The following is a 23783-nucleotide window of genomic DNA, read 5'->3' as shown; positions in this document are numbered from 1 at the left end:
GGACAGTGCATGGAGAGAAGTGTGTTGAAAATGCATTATCAATACAGGCTGAGATACCCATATCATAGAGTCGGCAGCACCCCAGCTCTGCCCGGAAACACACAACAAAGTGTGTGTGTGTGTGTGTGTGGCACCGCAGTAAGTCAGAGGCTGTTAAGTGTGCCGGGCTGCTGCAGTTCTGCACCATTCAACACAATCTGTCACTCAGCTGGTGGCACTGACACGCGCGCGCGCACACACACACACACACACACACACACACACACACACACACACACAGACACACACACATACATACACAATCTAAAAGGTTTTGTCACAGAGGGGAGATCTTAAGCTGCCACACGCAAGCATCTCTTCCACCCAGTTACATTCATCTGACAGTCATGGAAAACCCATTTCATTTTAAAACACACACGCACGCAAGCACACACACACACACACACACACACACACACACACACACACACACACACAGAGAAACATCAAGTCATAAACACAAACAGGTAAAAATGCACATACTCATACATACAAAAGCAAAAACAAACGCAAATTCAAGTAATGCATGCAAACGTACACAAACAGCCACAACACAGACATCGGCATGCATACACAAACGCACACACACACACATACACACTACAAATGTATGCATCCACAGAGACACAAACAACACACACAAACACTTGAGTGTTTGAGGAAGGTCACGGTGTGGTCTGACGGCTGATGCGTGACGGTGCTGTTCAGGGAAAGAATACCTAATCAAATCAAACCACTGGCAACACACACACACACACACCAATTTAAGCAGGGTATTTTCAGGTGTTTTCAGAAGTGAATCTTATTTGTCACTAAACAGGAGAGCTTTCAGAGCATTGAGAATCTTGTTACGCTGTGTTTTGGAGAAATTGGCAGCCAGCTTCAGGTTAGAATTTGTTTTGTGGATTTAGAGAACACACACACACACACACACACACACACACACACACAAACACACACACTCAGCTGTTCTGATTTTCAGAACAAACCCAATGCCTAACTTCTTGAGGAATACACTTGACGAACTGGATTTGATGCACACACACACACTCAGACACACATGGATTTAGGGAACACACACATTTGGATTCCGTAAAGGCACGCGCAACAAGCTGGATTAGCATGCCGGTGCTACCACGGAACACTGCGCAACCAATCTACCGGGGACACACAGAGAATCTTCCTTCAGTTTTTTGGTTTTTAACCTTTAGGGATCAAATATGTTTGTGTGTGTGTTTGTGTGTGCGTGAGGGTGTTTTGTAGTTTGGTCAGGTTGTTTTTCTTGTTCCTCTCCTCCCACATAGCCTCTCTTGTCCTGTTCCAGCTGTAAAGAAGCAGGATTGGACCTCATGTTGTCACTGTGAAACCCACCTCCACCACTTTGCATAAAGTAATTGGATTTATGGTGTTTCACATTTGGTGTCCTGACTTTTCACTCCAGCACCAAACACAGAGCTACAGGGTGTGTGTGCACACATACGCAACGGAGAAAGTTGACCAAGAAGTGAAAACTTAAAGTGTGTGAGAAATGATAAAGGAAGTGTGATTGTGTTTGTATGTGTTAGCCATTATATTTATTTGTAAGATAGCTGGTATTTTAGCTACATATTTTGCATAGTCAGATGTGTGAATTAGCTAATTGTGCAAATTAACTTGTTATTGTGTGATTTTACGTTGGAGTGTGACTGAGACTGTAGCATTACTGTAAGAAAAGAGGACTTAACCCTTTGAAATCTGAGCAAATTGGCTTTATTTTGGTCAAAAACATGGGGGAAAAAGGTCATGCGTAACCCAATATATAATTAATTTTTTTTCAAGTACAAGAAAATCCGTCAAAATTAGCCATAAAAAAGCTAAGGGAATTATCTGTAAAATTGCTTCAGAAAAATGTATACTTCTGTAACATAATTTTGAAAAAAAATGATTAATAAACTTGAATGGACATTTTTCCCTTGTTTTTTTTTAATTGCTAAATCTACTAATTTCTTGCAAGTTGAGGGACATTTCTTCAAGAGAAGTTGCTCTATGCCTTTTTTGCAATGTTACGACAGAAATCAAACCAAATTGCTCAGAGTTCAAGGATTAAAAAACTTGAGAGAGGCATTTGAACCCAGCATGAAAAAACTGATGTCAATCCAGGTTTCAAAGAGTAAAATTGACAAGTACAGATAAAGTACAAATTACAGGAAAAACCAACATAAAGCATCTTAAGGCCAAATTCAGACAAGAACAGCCCCACTAAAAAGTCTCTTTGCATTAAAAAAAAAAAAAAAAAAAAAGTGAGAACGATCCCCATGTACATGGATACCAAAAACAACCAAAGACACTGCTTTATGCATGCCAGACCAATAGCTGACGATGTAACGATGTATGAAAAGCCACAGAAGAACAGCACACGCATGCACAAAGTGCAGCCATGGTGTCACTGCTCCACAGGATCCACGCATTGTCAGCTTGCACGGGCGACAGAAGGGGCGGCGTTTACAACAGTATATGGAAGTCCATAAAATAGTCACATGGGGAAGATTAAATGACAATAAGTTACAAATATAGCACCATCAGATAATAATATTAGCAGTAGGCTTTCTTGTAAAAGTGAGTATTGAGGAGACACTTAAAAGCTTCAGTGGAGTTTGCCGGAGGCGGAAGGATATCATCTAACTCAGGACCTCTGAAGCTAGGCAGTAACAGCCATTTCTGGGACAAATATTAGCAATCTCAATCATATTCGTAATTTTAAATATATAATAATGTAGACTGTTTAAAAGGCCATCATTGGCTCTAATGATATTGTAACTACATGTTTTTTGATTGAGAAACCTTTCATTAGGGGAGGTTATCATTTCTGTAATATGACACTGAGACATTAGGTTAATGTCAGACCACTTTCTGATTTCAATAAAGTCTTTCCAAAGCTTTTGGTAAGTGCACTGAAATAATCAGGTTTGAAAACACTAGAGTTCCCAGCCAGCAGCTTCTCCTCTTTGATGCCCTGAACAGCATTTTAAAACGGATACTGTTTTTGTTTGACTGTCTGTCTTCATGTATCTGCTTCTGCACTGTTCTTGAAAATACTTACTGTAGGTTTCTTTCTAAAAACATTCCTCTTATCGGTATTCTCTGCTACCATAAAAGAAAGTAATATTTTCTTCACCTCCCTGCTCCATATACTGAATCTTTACATGTGGAGCGACTCACTTATAGACAATTTAACAGTTGAGAATGAAGTTCTCTGTTCCCCTTCAGGAGTTTTACCAACTCAAGGCCCCTAACCTCATTTTCACCTTTATCTTTGTCCATAAGACTTACTGGTGATAAATATGTCAGTGATAAAAGGATAAAAATCCATGGTTATGTAAGAGCTGAGGCGGTGTGTAACATTTTAGCATTCATAAATCATTGCCAATTTCATTTAAAAAAAATGTATAAAAATGAGCTTAGTTACAACAAAAATCAACAAGCCGAGAAGGAAGTTTCTAGCCTTGAAAAATGCTCTTAACTTTGACTAAAAAAGCACACTACGTAGACCACCAAGGCTGACTGTGGCCATTCTAGACAATTCTTGTAATTCCAGCAGATGTTGTGCAGAATCACAAATATCAAAGACAAACTGGTCCACTTCTGAAAAGCCTCTGGCTGCACCCACACTGTAAAATCTGGCAAGCTGATTTTACTTAAAAAAATCTAGGAAACCAATTGCCTAAAAAAATTAAGAAAATCTAATTGATAATCTTAATTCAAATTTATCCTATATCTAATTGTTTACTCACTTTCTTAGTGATAGCAGCTTCAGTAAACCAAGTTAGTCTGACTTAACTTAATGACAAATAAGATTTTGCCGGTGATGCAGATCTGCCAGTTATGTTTTGTTAATGTGTTTAAGAATGTACAAATATAATGACTAGTTTGCAACCAGCACAAAACAGATATATAGCACAGTTAATGTGGTTTACTTAAGTTGCTAAAACTTTAAAATATTGTTTTCAATTGACTTAAAGTCGCAACAACTTTAGAAAATTACGTAAATATGACTAAAATTTTAAGTAAACTTAACAATTAGATATAAAGTATACATAAATTAACATTAATATTTACTCACATTTTTCAAGGCAATCAGTTCTTCGATTTTTAAAAAAAAAAGTAAAATCAACTTGTTGGATTTTACAGTGCAGTGGGATTGTCCCTCCCTGGCTCCTTTATAGTCAAGATGGCGGCAAAAGTTACAAAAACTGAGACTAATTCATATCATATCATGGCTAATTTTCACAACATAACAGGTATGGAATTAATCTGCAGATGTTTCAGGTCAAAATAAGTCCAAACTTTTCGACAAATGTCATTTTTAAACCACCACAAATGTGGCATGCAACAGACAGTAAGTTTCTGAAGAACTTGAGGCCCCCACGAGCTGGTTAAGAGGAATGAAGAGTCAGCATGAATCAGTATGAATAAGTCAATATAATATTTTTTTCAGCAACTGCAAATCACCACAACCAGAAGAGGACCTTGAGCATACAGTCTTAAATGTGCATGCAAAATATGAGGCTGTTTGTTCCATTAGTTTGCATTATTAGCTGCGGACTGACAGATACACACACCCATACAAGCATGCACACACGACCAAAACGATGATCCCCTCCAGGCTTACCCCTGGTGGAAATCATAAACACACATTAACCACACATAGTGAGATAGAGGCTTCAAATTGTCTCTGTGATGGTTTAATTTGTTTATGATAATTACAGACAGAAAATAGCCTGACAGACCTCTGAATCGCTGCCCACATGTCTGAATATTTCAGTGATTCATACTGGTCCGGTGTTTTGCTTTTTGATGTTTGATTTTCCTGCTTAGAAACCAGAACAAAAGAAAACTTCGCACATCTATTTTTCGAACAGGAGCGTAGGGCGAGCAGAACACGACTTAGAGAAAAACTCCCGCACACTTGTCCAACTTTCAAAAATTATTATTCTAATGCGACGTTTCGGTACTAGACCTTCATCAGGCAACAGCTTTGTGACAAAGAGAAGCTCTCTCAAGTAGGAGTGAATTGCAATCAGCCACATTCCCCACAAAACTGCTCCTACAAAAGAGTGTTTCTTTTTGAGAAAAAAAGCACTATGGTGGCACAATCCCAGCAGGAAACGCAGTGATGACTCTGAAAAAAACTACCATTTTGCATAGCACTATCCCCAGCAGAAAAACAGCCATGGCTCACTTAAAAAAAACGCATTTGGTGGCTAAAACTTTGGTGGAAACACAGCAATGACGTGTTAAAAAACAACTAGTTTTGTTGTATGCTGTCTTAAACCGTGGTCTGCAACTTAGCAGGCATCTCGCCTCACTTTTACAGCATCAGGAGTCCCCCCTTTCCTCAAAATCACAAAGTCAGCTCATATACTACATCACTTTAGAAACATTGATAGGATACTGAGCTTGAGTTGTATCATATTTCTTCTTTAAAGGATTATTTTTATCATTATTATTATTGTTATTATTGATGAACCGTACCTTGCTCCTGACATTGCACTTAAGTCTTGCACTTCTGTGGTTGACTTTTCTTTTGTGTGTCTTTTTTTAACTTCATTTGTGTGTTTTTTGTGTTTTTATGTGTAAAGCAACTTGTAACATTGGTTTTGTTAAGTGCTATAAAAATAAACTTTATTGTTATTATCATCATCATCATCATCATCATCATCATCATGGCATAAAGGTATACCAGGGTATTTCAAAATCAAGAAGGTTTCTTTTAAAATACCTTAATAAATAAGGATGCTCCTCTTTCTACTAAACTAATTCTATGTAGTGCACAGCACACACCACAAGAGCTCAGTCTCAAGTCTCCACTGGTGAAATAGGCAGCTGAGCTGAAAGACACCGCAACACCCGGTGGTGGAGGAATTTGTTACAATACTGTAAACAGCTGGCAGCACAGAGAAAAACGTCGGGAAAAACAGTATGTTTTTTATATCTAAGGATTTATTTTGACCAAACCGGAGCTGGTGATTGTTGGAACAATGGATTTACTAACTAAATTACTCTCCAGAGCGACCAAGGGTGAGGTTTAGTTTGTTTCTGTTGAGTTTGAATGAAGTTTGATTTATGAGTTAACTTGACAATAAAGCCTAAAGTTGAATTCCAAAGGTGCACAGTTGTATATCTCCGTTTAACAAGGAAAATAGGTGTGAGAATATTACTTTTCTCAACATTTTGTGGATTTCTATTGTGCATTTATTTGTCTTAAAAGCTAAAAGTAAGTAGCACACTGTCAGAATGGTGGTGGGGGAGCGCCACAAACTTAAATACCACTATATTCCTTATGCCCTGGTAAAATTTCAGGAAGGTATGAAATATTACATCCTGCCACTGGTTTGAATTATCTGGCTTCCCTAAATCAAAATATTGACTGTAACAGTGCAAAAGCCATTTATATTGCACGTGCAATATTTACTGATCACTGTCAAAATAAATAGGACACGGACCATCTCCTTCAGCAGGGACTCACGTCAGCTGGGACCTGACACAAATCTCTGACTGACAATAAATCTGTTGTATGATATATTTTACAAAGCCCCAAGCTGTGTGAATGCCAACCAGCTGAGCGGACATGGCTCACTCTGTTTGGAGAGGTAAGCTGGGATATAACATTCTCAGTGGCATATAGGCTCTGCTGCATCACAGCAGGGGAGACATGTTTGTGTACGGGATGAGAGGAGGAGCATGTTGGCGTGTGCGCATCTATGCATTTATAGTGGGGGAGGTTGGATGTGTGTGGTTATGATTGCATCTGTCTTGTGTGTGTGTGTGTGTGTGTGTGTGTGGGTGTGCTTTCTTGGGAAACAAGCTTGATTCTCTTCCTCCAGCAGTGCAAATCCACCTTATTGATCAGCCTGCTTGTGGCTACGCTATCGATCCTTTGACTGCTAGACCTCAGAGAGCACAGCTTTCTACTGTATGTGTAGTGTGTGTGTGTGTGTGTGTGTGTGTGTGTGTGTGTGTGTGTGCGCGCGTGTGTGTGACGTTATTAGTCACACAACGCCGCTCCTTTGGCTGCCCTTCACACCATCCGCTCAAACTAACTCCAATCGACCACAGATATGCTTTAGCTGCTGCAACTGCTGCTGCTGCGTGTGTGTATGTGTTTGTATGCATGTGTGTGTGTGTGTGTGTGTGTGTGTGTGTGTGTGTCACAACCAATCTCGGGAACCTTTCAGAGCCCAACTCAGTCCAGATGTACGGAGCACCTAGCGATAACACACTCCCCAAATCCCTGCACTGAATGAACAAAGATGCACACAAGCGCATCTACACACACACGCACTACACACACACACAAAAACATACACACACACACACACACACACACTCCTTCATTTCTATCTCCAACAAAGGCAAGCGCCAGTGTTTTCCATAAAGGAAAGCAGCCCCTTGTTCTCTTTGATAATTTATTCATGGGCTGAAAGAAAAAGACAACATACGCCAGCAGTCCGACGGGACGACAGTGATTTAGTGTTTGTAGAGAGAGCGATAGACACGCAGAGAGCTAGAAGGAGAGAGGCAGAGGGAGGGACAAATGAAGGAGAGATGGAGATGAATGGAGGTGAGGAGAGAGTGAAAACAACGAGAGAGATAATGGAGTCAATTCTTCCCTAAAAAGCGCTGTGTGTTTTTCTAGTGGGAGTGTGGAGTACACTCTGTCCTTTCTCTCAACTTTATTACACGTCTGTCCCGTCTCTTTCACATGTTTTCACAACATTCACCGCTGAGCATGTCATAAACCAATCTTTAAACTTACTTATCTTGAAACCAGGTGTATGGCAAAAAGTCGCTGCCAGCAACAGTGGTAAATTTAAAACAAGCACGAATTCGCAATACCTGCAACCACATGCATTTGTGCATCCAAGCATTGTCCCTTTTCGCCAATTGGCAACAGCTGAACATGTAAACGGGATATATCGGATATTTTAAGTGGGGTACTTATTCATAGTCAGCGTAATGTAATGGGGAACTAGAAACGTTCCCACAGCATTGGCTAACGTTACCTTCAAGTTGCAATGATGTTTTTAAACATGAAACATGATAATCTTATGTTCAAAGTACCTTTTCAGGATTTTTATTACTTCAAATAATGTTCCTATAACGTTTAATGCTGTTTAAGACATAACATTATAACTGCAACATTCTGAGGATGTTTTGGTGATGCTGTTAGGTAACAGATCATAGAATGCTGTTTTAAAAAACATTCCCAGAATGTGTCTGTGACCCTTGTGCATTATGTTTGAGCCAAATTTTGAACTTTACTGTTGATTAAATGTTGCCGTTGTTCCTGGCTTCCTATGAGAAGAGAAAAAGTCCTCTAGCCACTGAGCTGATTTCTGTAAAAAGTCATAGGCTTATGGAAATGATGGTAGCATGTTCTATATGTGGGGAAAACATCAGTTGTTTTGTCAGTGACCATTGTGAGTCATAATGGAGTTGAATTTTGTAACGTAACTTTTGTTAAATGTTGCTGGCTTTGTATAAGTAGAGGAAAACTCTGCAAGACAAAACTTGTGCAATGTCAAATGTTGCAGCCTTATGCTAATAATGTTAGCATCTTGTATTTGTGCAGAAAATAAAATAAAATTTTTATTTTTATTTTTTGTAGATTTTGTCAGTTGCAATGAAGTTGAATTTTGCACTTGAATGTTGTCGCTATTAAGCCATGTTTTATGTGTGTTTTATTTGTGTTGGTTAAATCAGTCACACATTATTGTACCTTACAGGAGCCCAACCCAGTGGCACAAAAACCCCATCACCAACTCGTGTTTTGGAGGTGTGATTGCAGAGACACACCACAGCACAAGTGTAAGTGCTTATAACAGTGGAGACTGTGTTAAAACTACATACAGCTCAGCTTTAAATCAGCTGTCCTGTCTCATGCACAATCTTTCCACAAAATCTCGGGTACGTCGAGTTTCAATTAACCATCAAATTGCACAAATTGAAATTGCCAACATAAAATACACCTGACGTAAATTTAAAAAAATGAATAAATAAATAAATCTCAAAAACGCTCAGATAAGGTTGTAATTTGGGCGATTTGACAAAGCCATATTTCAGAAAACTGCAATGGAAACACTTTCGCTTTTATTGGTCACATGTTGCTGTGGCTATGTGCTTGTAAGTAGGATCCTGCTCCCACGGGCATGATGCAGCAGGCGCTACAAAAGGGTGTTATTGCATCGCATAACTCTTCAAAAGTTGAGCGGATCATCCAAAAGTTTTGAATCCATAATACTATGTGAAATCCTCTGTGGACCCACGTATAAGGGGTTTGCCTTTCCATTATCGCTCGTATAACATGCCTATGTCACCTTCGATTGGAAATAATGATGGCTAGTGCGGTGGCTGCAATAGAAATAAACCTGCTAGTGTTTTTAACATTCATCATCAGGCTTCTTGGAATGTTAACTGAGAGGAGAAGTCACATGACATCACTCAGTGGAAACGCATTCATCTCGCAGTTGTGTTTCATTGATATTTCATAAATATTACTTAAGGTTTTTGCAAATCTGTAATGGAAACCCACCTTGAGAAACCACTTGGAAGTTATCCACCTTTTTGCAACAGGCCACTCTCATTGCCACCTCCCTCCCCTTATTTATCTGTGGCTAGGTGTTGGAAAATTTTCATGGACTTACCATGCAACAGAGCAAGCTGCGGATCTAAGCTAAAAATGGCAGTTTTTAGTCATTTTGTCATTGGTCTTGTTATGACAATCTCAGAACACCAGCATGCTGTAAAGGCATCAGCCTATATGGAGCAAACACCCTACCAGGTAAGCTAGAGGTCGACCCTTCTTCAGCTTGCCACATGTAAGGACATGCATAACACACACACACACACACACACACACGCACACACACACACACACACACACACACACACACACACACACACACACTCAGATGCTAGCTTCCAATCAGTGCTGTAGCCTAATTAGAGTCTACAGGCAGTGGATAGAAAGTGTGGAGAAGGAGACAAAGTTGAGCTTTGACAACCCCAATCAAGCTGAATAAAACCAGTTCATTTAAATACAGAGAGAAAAGAGGGACTACTTGATATTCCAGTGTGCCTGTCTGGCTGAATATCTGCGCACAACTGTCTACATTTATATCAACACCTGTATGCAATTTTGTCCAGATCCTCTAGAAGTTTGCCAACTCGGTGTATTTAATTTCAAATCAGACGATCACCTCTAATCTGAAGATTCCTCTATGACCGCAGGTGGTGAAGATGTTATTACCATTTCATTTAGGATGACTGGGCAGAAAAGTCAGTGCTTCTAGTAATTTTTTTATTCACATACCCAACAAATCCCAAAGTTCCTCCTGTCAATTAAAAGATACATCGCCCTGTCTGCCCTTCAGCTGAAAACATAAAAGGAATTTATTTTGTCTGTGAGAAGGAGAGGATATTCAGTGGGTTTTGAAGGGCAAAATACTATCCAAGGGGCCCTCCTGACAAGTGACATCAACAGGGCATGAAAAATGTAAATTTCAAAATTTTAATATGAATATTAGTAACCTACTGCAAAACCATGAGCATCAGCCTTCAAAACTAGAATTACTGCCTTATGGTTGTCTGCCTCCATGCACCTGTCAAGTTACAGTCTATGTCTGTGAAAACAAGGTACAAGGTAGATTTATTAGTCATTTTTTAAATTTAGTTTTTAAATGCTGTTTTTCCATTGCCAAAATTTAGCCAAGCTGAGAGTATAGCTTGACATGGCTGGCACCAATGAATTCAGGTCTTGTGGTTTCAGATGAAACCAGTATCATCACTCTAGCTTTAAAACTCAGCGAGGGCCGTATTCTTAAATACATAATGTCGGCCAGGGATTAACACGATTGGAAAAAAACTAATTGCTTGGAGATAACTGCGTGAATGCTGACAGCTCTAACCCTTACATTTATCACCCCTCTTTGATGAAAATACTATCAAACTATATTAAGACGCCATCTGCTCACATCATCTTCAACATCCTCTGCAATGCCAAAAATGCTGATGGTGTGACATTAGACATGCATGAGGTTAGATTGTTCAGGCATGAGCATCAGTTTAGAAAATGCTATGAGTGTCAAGGATAAGCTATGAAGCAAAGCTCATTGGTATTCATTCAAACCCTCAATTGGGGCCATGAGCTCTAGACCTCTACAGCTTGCATTAAAATGCATCTTGCAACCAGATTGTATCTGGTTATGATTTAGCTTGATAATATCTACACCTGATATTAATGTCTCCAGAGTCAACACTAAGTTTTGAATAAGATCCGATCACTCCGTCCAGCTCAAAAAAAATGACCGGTACATTAACTTAACACTTCCTGGACTGCAGAAAAAACATTGCTGCCACTGACCGCAATCCAGGCAGCAATTATGTTTCCTTCAGAATCTATTTGGCAAAAGCATTTAGCGGTGTATGAAATGTAATATGCGTAAGACAGGGCTGATGTCACAGAGTGAGGAGGCAATCTAGACCTCTATTATGTTGACATTGAATGTCTCATCCTGATGTCTGTGGGTATAAGGACAACACATGCCATCACATCATAATGCCAACCCGATCACCATGCAAAAATGTTGATATTGAACAATCCTCCCATAACTGTCAATGCCAGTGTTATTCATATTATCTGCAATCCCTGCACAACAACAGCATGGTTAGGGCAAGATCGTGGTTGAAACGAAAGTACACATATTAACAATCTGCTTTAACCTCTCTGATCCAATAACACATCTACTGCACAAAAACTTCCCTATTCCCAAGAATAAAGAACAAGCATGTTACCTTCAGGCAGTGTCTAATATACAGTAAGTATTCAAGCAGCTCATATAAGCAGACAGCTCTGGGGTTGCACTTCCCTATTTTTCACAGTCTACAATATCGATCCATGTCACCTGTACGTCATGTGACCTGACATGTCTCTCTATCTTTCTAAAGTTGTGGCTCCCCTTCAGTCCTTGTCACTGCTGAGATTAATGCAGAGTCAAACTAGTTTTGGGGACTGCTACACTGAGCTAAAGTACAACATGTAGGTTTCAATCACTATCACACCAGACCAACACGCCGTTAAGCGACAACACTGCCTAACATCTGCCTGAACACCTGTATCATGATACGCTGGGGAAAAATCTACACTTTAGTATGCCTGATTAAAGACATAAAGAAGACAGCATCAATTACAAAATCATCGTGTTTCATCAAATACAGCCTTCCTGAGAGCAACGTGCCAACTGTGCAGCCCACTGTGCTATGGGTGTAACATGTCCTTATTAGCACAAATAATGTTAACAGGGTCAGTCATGTGGTGGACATCCTAGAAAACCCTCACCCTAACTCCTAACCCTAACACAATAAATTACTATCTGACCGATTATTTGGCTTTTTTTTTTAATATATTTTTGCTATTTTTAGATCACAAGGCTCACAGTGTTATAAAATAAATCTGTCGTGTATATAAACAGTAGCTGAAATGGGTTAATCAGCCAGACGCCCCCACCCCATACATACACGCAACAATGAAAAAGGATGTTTGATGTCAGCTAAGATACAGAGGTAAAATAAAATGTCTGTAAAAACATGGTTAAAGTAATAATAATGAGATTGAAAAAAAAGGGAAAAAGCTTAATAATAACAGAAAAAATGAACAAATAAATAAAAATATTGACAATGATGGTACCCTGAAAAGTGGAGTACATTGTCCTCTGGCTCTCATCAACAGCATTTGGCAAAAGATGGTCTGGGAAGTATTAGGAGAAATCTCTTGTGGAACTATAGTTTAGTTTGCTTTTTAGTTTGTTTGAGTTTAGATTGTAAATTATTGAGCAAAGGGCTCCAAATCTTAAGAAAGGAATCCTCACTATCTCTAAAGACAGCACTTATTCTTTCATTAAGAAAGACACTGAAGAGAATAGTTGGCTTTAAAGATAAAGAAATTAAATAATTTGGCTTGTACTTCATTGTACAGTTGCACTTAATAAAATTACCATTATGTATGTACTGTATATAAAAAGATTATTTTTTATAACAATAAGTTGCTGGAAAAGCTTAAAAATACACCTTAAAAATGCTTGAAAATGCTTGATTTTTTAACTTTGGAAAAGGTCTAGGAACCCTGTGTTTAAGATTCAGAATCCAATCCAAGAGGTCAGCATCCAAAACAGCCTCTTTTTTATTTTATTCAGTACATCTCATCAATGCTGTGTCTTTATGAATACACAGAAAGCAGAAAAATAAGACTAAAACCATGAGGTAATCCTTTTGTCCATCTATTTTCATTCGCGTTTCTGCTACCTGGTCATGGGGGCCACATTTCCAGCTCCTTCTGGGGGATCCTGAGGCATTTGCAGGCCAGACGAGATATACAGTATAATCCCTCCAGCATTTTCTAAGTCTACCCCAGGGCCTCCTACCAGTTGGACATGCCAGGAAAATCACTACCCGGGGGTGCCCAGGAGCCATCCTAATCAGATGCCCGAACCACCCCAACTGGCCCTTTTCAGTGTGAATGAGCATCTGCTTTACTCTGATCTCCCTCCAAATGTCAGAGCTCCTCACACTATCTCTAAGGCTGAGATCAGCCATCCTAGGGAGGAAACTAATTTCAGCCGCTTATATCTCATTCGGTAACTACCTAAAGCTCATGACCATAGGTGAGGGTTGCAATATTGATTGACTTGTAAATCGAGAGCTTTGCCTTCTTGCTCAATTCCTTCTTTACCACAACAATGCGGTGCAACGCCTACATTACTGCAGATGCTGCACTGCCGCCCGTCCATCTGGCGCTACGCTTTACCCTCACTTGTGAACAAGACCCAAGATACTTGAACTCCTTTGCCTAATGAGGTAAGTAGAATTCTTTCTGAATAATTCATAATGATTCACTGAAAAGTGAATGCATTGTTGAAGAAATTCTGTGTTTAGCAAACTCAGACACCCAGCCAACATTTGTATGTGGGTAGTAAACGGGCTGAAAAATGGGCCCTATAGGGGATTTTGCACAGGTTCCATAATGGCCCCATGCCAATTGCCCACATGGACTGGTTTTCCAAAGTGGGCCCCACATGGGTTATGCTAGGGCTACCTTGGTCTCGAGTGGGTATGGGCCCAAAATGTGCATCTTATCTGGTGCCCAAAGATAAACCCACCCATATGGGCAATTGGCATGGGGAAAACATATGAACAATCCAATGAAGGGACCAATTTCAAAGCCATTTACTATCCATAAGGGCTTTACATACAAATGTTGGCAGGGTAAAGAGTTAAATCTTTAAATATTAGTTTTTGAAGCCTTCAGCTGTTCATCCATAGACGAAGCATCCTGGATGAGTAAACAGGATCAGGTTAATGAACATGGCCGAGACATGGCAGTAAATGAACACATGCAAGGATAAACCTGTGAGCTTTTGGCAACAGAACTATCTTACTAGCCTCTTAGCAATCCTTTCACTTGTACATCTTGGTTTTGTATTAGTAAGAGTTTGACCGACATCACTATTCCAATCACAGAACTTCTACAATTTATTTCTTTGTCCTCAAATAACCAGCAATAACCCATGCCCACATTTTACAACTTAATTATCCAAACACAAGTTGAACCAAAACTAACTTGTAATCAAAATAGAAATGGATGGGCAATCAAAAGCAAAATAACCCCCTACTAACAGAGCTGCAAAAACGGCAGGGAATAATGAATGCTTCAATCATTTTCTGAATTAAAAGTCATCTGAGGCAGAGCCAAGTGAGTCCTGCAGCAACAGTGTTTAGGTTTAAATTGTCTCAATATTATTACTATGAATAATACCTCTGCATTTACACATACTTCAATGAGAAAGCAAGAGAGAGAGCAAATATTCATTACAAATGCAATATAACAAATTCTTTGTTGTGTTGTATGTCTTCTCTATAAGGCAGAATACGAAGAGAAGGAGAGGCAAACGAAGAGGACAGTTCAAACCATACTTCACTTTGAAGGTCACTGCCTCTTTAGTGTTTCTGGTAGTTGTCTGTAAGTTTGTGTTTTACATATTGCATGTATAGTGTAGGGTATATAATTCTTTATGTTGTATGTCTTCTCTATAAGGCAGAATACAAAGAGAAGGAGAGGCAAACGAAGGGGAAAGTTCAACCCATACTTCACTTTGAAGGTCACTGCCTCTTTAGTGTTTCTAGTAGTTGTCTGTAAGTTTGTGTTTTACATGTATTGCATGTATAGCATAGACTCCCATTGGAGACACTTTAACCAATGAATTGTGCCCCTTTTCCACTGCACAGCAAATCCATTAGCACCTGTTAAAAAAAAAATTTAACCAACACTTTTTTAATATAATATGAAAGGTAACAATTGGCAATTGGACCAAATGCTTCTGCAGTAGTAACGAGTATGTATCAGCTCCAGCTATGATCAGCATCTACGGAAACACAACACCCAGCTGTACGCACTAATTTACAAACCCTTAACAGGCAAGATGCAATGACAGCCACCAAAACTTGTCGAAACATCAATCCGAATGAGTCTGCACCAAGTTTGAATGATAGACTTAATTAATAAGAGATATATAAAAAGAAGTAACCACTGCCTCCACCCATGCTGCTTTATTCACTGTTAACTAACCTTCCAGCCTGTCCCTGACATTGAATGTGAGACACCAAAATAAACAACATAAATACACACACACACACACACACACACACACAGAAAGACATACTTGTCTACTGCAGAGCTGTGTACACGGCTCTGGTCTACTGGCAATGGGAAAGGAGTCTATGAGCTATTTTGAGCAGGTTTAACTGTGTTTAAAAGACCAACTTACACATGCTAATTTTGGTGGGAAAAGGGTATCGGGATTTTTCACTGAAAGATGACTTAAATGATTAATCATTTATCAAAAAATGTTGCTGTTAAACGAATAACCAATTAAGTGACTAATTGTTTTAACTTTAAAAGTTGCTTAATTCAATCTAATCCAAGCTGCAATGAATACAGAGGGAAGACAAACTGTAAAGGGTGTCAGAGTGGAAAGCAATGTATATGGATAACACAAAATATTTTCCTGATAAGTTAGAGTCCTTACTGAAGGATAGAGGGCATCGCATTGTACTGATTGTGAAGCCCCTTGAGGCAAATTTGTGATATTAGCGGTGTTGTGCATTTTTACGTTTACCAAAAGCTAGCTCAAAGGTCAGCACACACAGATTAAATGATCTAGTTCACATTTATAGCTCACAATTTGAATTTTAAAGTTTAAAGTCTAACTAAATAGTCTAAAAGTCTCTTCCTTTCGGATCCAGCCTGCAAAATTTAAGTAAAAACTTCAGATTTTTTCTATTGGAATCTCTACTAATTAGCCTGACCACAGCTCATCTGAGATCAACACATAATAATACGAAACCTGAGCCAGACTAAGCTCGACTGCCCCAAAATGTACTAGTCCACTTCTAATGCCTGGGACACACCGCTTGTGTGACTGCACAAGCCACACGTGTCTCCAGCAAAAAATGGACCAGCTTGGTGGATCACCAACTCCCCACACTGAATTTCCCCACCAGAGAAGCTCCCTGCTCCAGCCAGAAGGACAGAGAGCCCGGCACAGAACCTGGGAGCTGTCCGGTGCTGAAACGGATGAAGCAGTTACAGAAAAAGAGACAGGTATGATATAAATCAGCCAATCAATAAATCAGTATATAATATTTATAATACATGTTGGATTTACATTGTAAATAAATTATTATTTAAAAAATTAATCACAGAGTGCTTACTTTTTAAACTTTTTAATTATTTTTTTTAATAGCGCTCATTTTCTGACTTTTCGGGACACGTTGGACTTGGACTGACATTGAAAAATCTACTGGTAGCGGCATTGCCTGTATTGCTAGTTGTTCTTTCCATACAAGCATTGTGTCAAAGTATATTCCCACCACAAAGTGTTTCCCCCCTGCCAAGTGTTTACCTCCTGTTAAACTGCGTCATACACTGTCATGTTCATCAGTTGAAATCGAACATGTTCAGTTCACCATTTCACAAAAAACATGAGTACATTCAATGAACGTGCTCTGTAATTCGATGGCTAAAAATAAAGTGTAACTGACTTGTCAAGATAATAATGAAAATAAACCTAATGATGCCATCAGGGGTTTCTCAAATTGAATGTGAGGCTTCAAATTTGAACAGATCAAAACTAAAAGAAGATTATTATGGTTGCAATGATGCACAACTGGGATCCAGTTGAGCCGTGCTTTGAGCTTAAACGAAAGACATCTCAAACATTCAACCACAGCATTTTTTAATCTGTCTCTCATGAGTCTGCCAGCTATATGGAGACATAATCAATAAATCAGTGGGTTAGAATGTTACTAGTACTGGACTTATCAATACTGCAGTGTCAGTGTGCAGGAATGTCTGACCTGAACTGATTCATATTTCATCAGACTGAATACACACACACACACACACACACACACACACACACACACACACACTATGTATAAGTATCTTTAATTATCAGAATCTATTATATGAGGAAAAACCCATGAGAAACATTGAATTCTTGTATTAATCTTTCTTTCTATCAAAAACATCAAATTTATAAATATGGAAGATCAGCAGAAAATATTTTCTCTGCAGCTTCCATCTGGCAATATTAGAATCAATCCATACTGATTTCAGCCTCCCTCAGGTTTACATGTGTAAAATTAGTTCAGTAGCTGGTGCATTTATGTTTAAATTTTAATAAGAGCAAAGAGAGGCCAAAGTGCTGCTTGTGTAAACTTCTCTGAGGAAGAAAGGAAATGAAGTGATGTGAACGGAAATGAAATACCGCTGCTGATTAAAGCTCGGACCGCTCAACCAGCATCTCCTCTGCAGATATGTACAGTTTGTTATCTGCATGCGGAGATGAAAGAGGTTGTGACGGTACAGTATGTCTTTGTTTGAGGGAGAGGGAAAAGGCACATAGCAGGCTGGAGGGTGAGAACAGGAGGAGAGAGGGTGAGACGAGCAGAAAGTCAGTGTGGGACAAGTCAAGAGAGTGAGAAGAAAGAGAGAGAGACAGAGAAGCAGAGAGAAACATGGCAGTCAGCATGTTTCCTGCTATCCTGGAGATTAAACAGCTTTCAGCATGTCAGCATACACTTAGACTAACAAGTCACTCACACACACACACACACACACACACACACACACACACACACACACACACACGTACAAACACTAGAAATGTCCTCAAATATCTCCTTGACACTGGGTTCACCGACAGCATGAGCTCAGCTGATAAGGAGGGAGGAAAGCCACATATCTCTGCCAGCACACACACAATCATATTAAATCTCGCAGCATACACGTATCACACATCAATATGTAAAATGTAAGCAGGTCAGCTGAGAGGCTGCAGAGTCTTCTTTATTTTTATCGCTTACACAAAGAATTTCCAAATCTTTATAAAGCGGGCCTGGGTGGTGCAGTGCTGACGACTAAAACCGTTGTCATGGTTAGCTACTAAGCTTGCGTGTTATCATGGTACTACGTTTATACCAGGATATTTAGAAATACCGATGGTAGGTTTTTTAATACCGTCATAAAAACAGGTGCTCCTCTTTCTTTTAAACTCATTGTATGCAGTGCACAGCACGCACCACCAGAGCTCAGTGCTGACTCCACTGGTGGAACAGGCAGCTGAGCTGCAAGACACTGCAACACCTAGAGGTGGAGGGATAAGTAAGTGAAATTTTAGGAGGGTATGAGGGTATGTAATATTAATAGTATGTAATATTATTAATAATAATAAATAGGCCTTATAAAGTTGGAAAAAATTAAAATCTAGGTGTAACCTCTACGGAGCCCCTTAAGGGACATGGGGAGAGAAAAAAAAATTATATGGAGGGGGAAAAAAAAGAGCAGTTTGTGGTTACCATGACAACAGATTACGTGCACAAAAGAAAAGGTATTACGTGCACACACATACAAGCCTTCAGTCTAACTGGTTCACTGGTCAAAACTTTAAGTTGGTCATAACTCTGAGCTCAAAGTCAGACTTTACAGTCAGCCGTACGTCCAGTTGGTGACCTCGGCTCTGATGACCACAGTAACTGAAACATTTTTGAAATCTGCTCCACTGTCATGTCCTCAACTGTGAGTGCTTCAAGCAGCACATGCGCGATGTGTGGAGTCACTGCAGAATGAAACCATAGGAAACAAGAAAATAAATACATAAAACAAAGACAAAACAAAGATCAACATAAATTTGACATTTGTCATTTTTCTTTTTGTTCCCTCATTTATTAGATTTTTTCAAATTTTTTTCAAACAGACAATGAGAAAACATCTTAATAACAGATGCTAATCATTTGCTAATCTTAATAACAGATGTAAACACATGAATGCAGTTAAATTTTTCTTTTTCTTTTTCTTTTTTTAAAACAGGCCATATAAAGCTAACTTGTTGTCATACAATAGCCCAAAAGTTCTGAGACTGCAAATGTGCTCCACCTCCTCACACAGGCTGTTAACCTGCCGTTCCAAGGTGATACTGCAAAGAAACTACAAACCAACTACAATCCAGGACACTTCTACTACCAAAATCTTACAGCCTGCAAACATATGCAGAATCTCTTCATAGAGATGATCCTTAACACTAAAAGTGTATGGAAAATGGATAAAATGACCAGGCAGGAATGTGTGTTTTTGGCTGATACAGCAAATTTAATGCATTGGAAACTTCTTACAGTGATAATGCCTATTGACTACACCAGCAACCTAAGACTGGACAGCTGTACTGCTCCTATTTTTGACCCAACATGTTTTAGAGGAGGCTTTGTTTTGCTGCAGCAACAGTCCATCCTCAACAGTACATTTCAACTCTTGGTCAGTTTTTCCTTTCTATAAACTTGCTCCATCTGTTAGTCTAAACTGCCGTTGCACTTACCTTGCTGACAGCTGGCATAAATTGAAGGAAACCTGCAGGAAGTTGCTAATTAATTTTTTACTGATGCACCCTCCATTTTGCATTTAGGACTACATATGGAAAATGTAAGTAGAAGATTAAGCAGCACCTCATTTGTTTAAATTAAAATTTTTGGCGCAATGAAACTACCTTTGAATGTCCGCAGGGGACACTGAGTTATATTTTGGATACACTGTGATTCAGTTTGTCAATTTACATAATTAATGCAGCAACTCAATGTTTTTGGAAGTGAAAAACGTGGAAGAAAATGTTAAAAGACTAGAGAATTTTAAAGAACGATCTGTATTACTATATACAGCATTACGGTGTGAGATTTATATATTTATGTAATTTATTCATGTAGTGAGGTCATTGAACTGTGCACATCAAGCTATTTTTTTAAGTGAAGAATGTGAAAAAAATGCTTTTAAAAGACTAGAGAGTGTTGAAGAATTTAATGCCTTACTATATACAGCATTACAATGCAAGGTTTTTTATTTTATTTTATTTTTTGTAAGGTCATTAAACATCAAGCCATTACGTTGTTGATTTTTTTTTTTACATGCTTTATAGTATATTTGTATTTTCAACCTAACCTCCAAATTTGAAGGTAATTTAAAAGCCAAATAATAGAGCAGTCTGTTGTATGTACATGTATGCAGCCCACTTGGACTGATTTCGTATGGTGCCGAGAAAGGCTGCACCAGTCGATATTAAACACTTTAAACACAGCAACACACGTGACATCACAGCTAGTGCCAGCTCTGAAACGCCCTGTTTGTGGGTTCATACCGGAAGACGGTGTAAAAATATTACAAAGAGTCTGGAGGTAACTGGAGGCATTTCCATCGATTGGAAATAATCATATGCTGATTGCTTTTGATGCTATTAAAATAAAATGCAATCTTTCGGTTCAGCATTGATTTTCTTCCACCGCTGGAGCAAATTCATCACTGCACAACAGTGTTCTTCACACCAGCTCTGGCAACATTTACACGGCAGTAACCTGAGACAAAATGTCTTTACAGCTCCACTAAAAAGCAGACTGAGATGAACCATGGGCGCACACATGATGGCAGGCTGTTGTTCAAAGACAATATGATGATTTATGAGTGTGATTCTAGTTGTGACAGAGATGCCATGGACATGAATGTAAAGTCAAATGCAGACATGACTGACTTGGAGATTTGATGCCAGGTGCTTCATTGTGCATTTTAGTGACTGCAGGGGACAATGTATCACATTGGTGGAAAGAGCTCAGCAAAAAGCTTGTCATTACTCACATCTCAGACAAAAGGAGAATCTCAATCTACATGAGTCTGTCTGCTGTCACCTGGCAGCAGAGTTTGGACTGCTGGTCACTGAAAATAAGCAATTTCATCCATGTCAGACACTAATCAAGAACGGGAAACTCATTAGCTGCCCTAGGACTGGGCAACACGGCTTTAAAATGATATAGAGGGAGATTATGCAAACTCTGCACAGAGAGGCCCCTGCCCACAGGCCCTGTGCCACCCTGGGATTGAACCAGGGACCCTCTTGCTGTGAGGCAACAGTGCTAACCACGACACCACCGTGCCACCCTTTAAGCAGATTCATATAAGCACTTGATCACTGTATTTTCTAATTATTTCAATGCAATTATCCTTGAAATGCAAGAATAGTATGTAATGAAGAAAAGTGTAAACAAAAGAAATAATAAATCTGGACAGAAATATTGCAACAGAAAATAAATGTAACCATGTACTGTATGTGATTGGGTAATAAAAGGCTAAACTGTCCAGTTTGTGGGCAGAAGGGGGTCGAGTTGAAATATTAATGCTACATAGTGCGGACCACTGTGTTACATTTCACTGTCAGTGGGTACAGTGGCCCATAGCCTTCATTCCATTTCCCTGTAGACCCCCCCCCCCCCCCCCCCCCCCCCCACACTGTAGCCCCACAGAATTACCCACACTGCTGAGAGCTACATTATTCCCTCATCGCTTCGCAGGCCATGGAAATATTCTGAATTTACTAACCATGACCCAGAAACACATATTCACTCCTCCAACACCCCTTCTCTCTTTCACACACACTATAGATATGCATGAACACATACCACAACTCTGGCACGCACACACTCAGTTAAAAGCGACGGCCGATTCGCAGCGACTCACACACCCTTCTTTCACAGCAAATGCATTCATATCACACAGACACATCCACTGACCTCTGTTCCACACATCAGTAATTGCAGCTCGTTCTGTTCTCACTGAGCTGGATTTAGTCGAACCCACATTCAAAACACTTATCTTGGCACATAGCCGTAATTTTTCATTTATCTTTCCATCAATTTTCTTTTGAATCACAATGTTATGCAAGTTGCCTTTCATGATGTTGGAGCATCTTTCTGTGGTGCAGCGAGCGTTAACAGTCCATCTACATTTTTAAAAAAGGGCTCCACTTATTACAATGAGTGACACAACATTCTTTTTTTTTGTTGTTCAGAAAGTAACGCATACATGTCAGAAACTTGTTTGATACAGCTGAGGTACACTATCCACAACACAGTCCATGGATGATGGTTTTTGAATTATAGTTCACATGTTTACGCCTGTGTGCGTGAGAAATGATCCACACTGATGCATGGAGCAAAACTACAGCATCTGTGAACAACATGAATGTTTATGAGGAGTTTCCCTTGAGGATTCGGCTCCTGCAGCACAGAGGTGGAGCGACTGCACGCGCTCTCTGTTGTCACACATCGAGCATTCGGAACAGCAAACAAAGAGAGCAGTGCTCTGTCTTTGTCCTGATTCTGGCCTTCGACATGCTCAAACAGCAACGCACATAAAGCACCATCAATGTCAGCCGGCTGCATTCTTATTTTTACTTCTCCTCTTGTTATGGTGCACTTATACAGCAGTTTTCATGGCTACAATTGAATGAAGCCATTGAGCTCCTTCTTAAGAATGTTTCCTGATGGTTTGTGTTATTGTTCACTGGTGCACAGCTTCAATATAGCATATATGACGGTAATCCAGTTTTCCTCATTGGATGACAATAATAAATCACCAAAGCAGAACATGCGCGCTTGTTGGCCATCGATTATAGACTTTGCTATGTGTTCATGTGAAATTTTCTGGCCGAGACACAGGCGATTGTAAGGGGATGCAGCAGTTAACTTTCATAGAATTTCTTCACCATAATCATAAACTTTTATGTAATTGAACTACATTTTCCATACTAATCATGGTGAGCATGTTTTCCCCGAAAGCCATTCAATGAATTTACATTCAATAATTATTTCTCTATACAATAGATTTCCGTCATTCCCATGAATTCACATTGCCTTCACATGTGCGAGGGATTCACAGAAGACAAAGCAGCATGTAACCCAGCATTTTCCATTTTATCTCATCATTACCAGCCTCACTTTACTGTTCACTGCCGTATGACATTTAAGAGTTCTGTTAAGTAACTGCTGATGGAACAACCTGCTGCTGTTACCTTTACGTTCGGATAGCTTAATATTCAACTCCCAAAACAAAAAGTGTCTTTTATTGTGATACAGCCACAGGGAACACAATGTATCTACACCAATAAGATTGGTGCAATTTCTCGTAAAAAAAAAAAAAATACATCTACAAATCAAGGGAAGCCATTTTGGTCCCTTTTTCACAGCAATGGAACAAAGAGGAAAAGCTACAGTGAGCAGGCTGCACACTTCCAACTCCTTGGCAAGGCAACCAGCTCTAAAATGCAAAACTACTTGCGCCG

At 39.4% G+C, this 23783-nt stretch overlaps 1 protein-coding gene across 1 annotated transcript in view; it reads right to left on the bottom strand.

The window, feature by feature from the left end:
• Positions 1-23783, bottom strand: part of LOC121954897 (stromal membrane-associated protein 1-like) — a 177380-nt gene that overhangs the window by 106921 nt on the left and 46676 nt on the right. The window lies entirely within an intron of this gene.

The sequence above is a fragment of the Plectropomus leopardus genome, chromosome 15, assembly GCF_008729295.1.
Source record: "Plectropomus leopardus isolate mb chromosome 15, YSFRI_Pleo_2.0, whole genome shotgun sequence".
Lineage (NCBI taxonomy): Eukaryota > Metazoa > Chordata > Actinopteri > Perciformes > Serranidae > Plectropomus > Plectropomus leopardus.
Note: the sequence above shows the minus strand (reverse complement) of the source record. Positions and strands in the feature narration are given on the sequence as shown.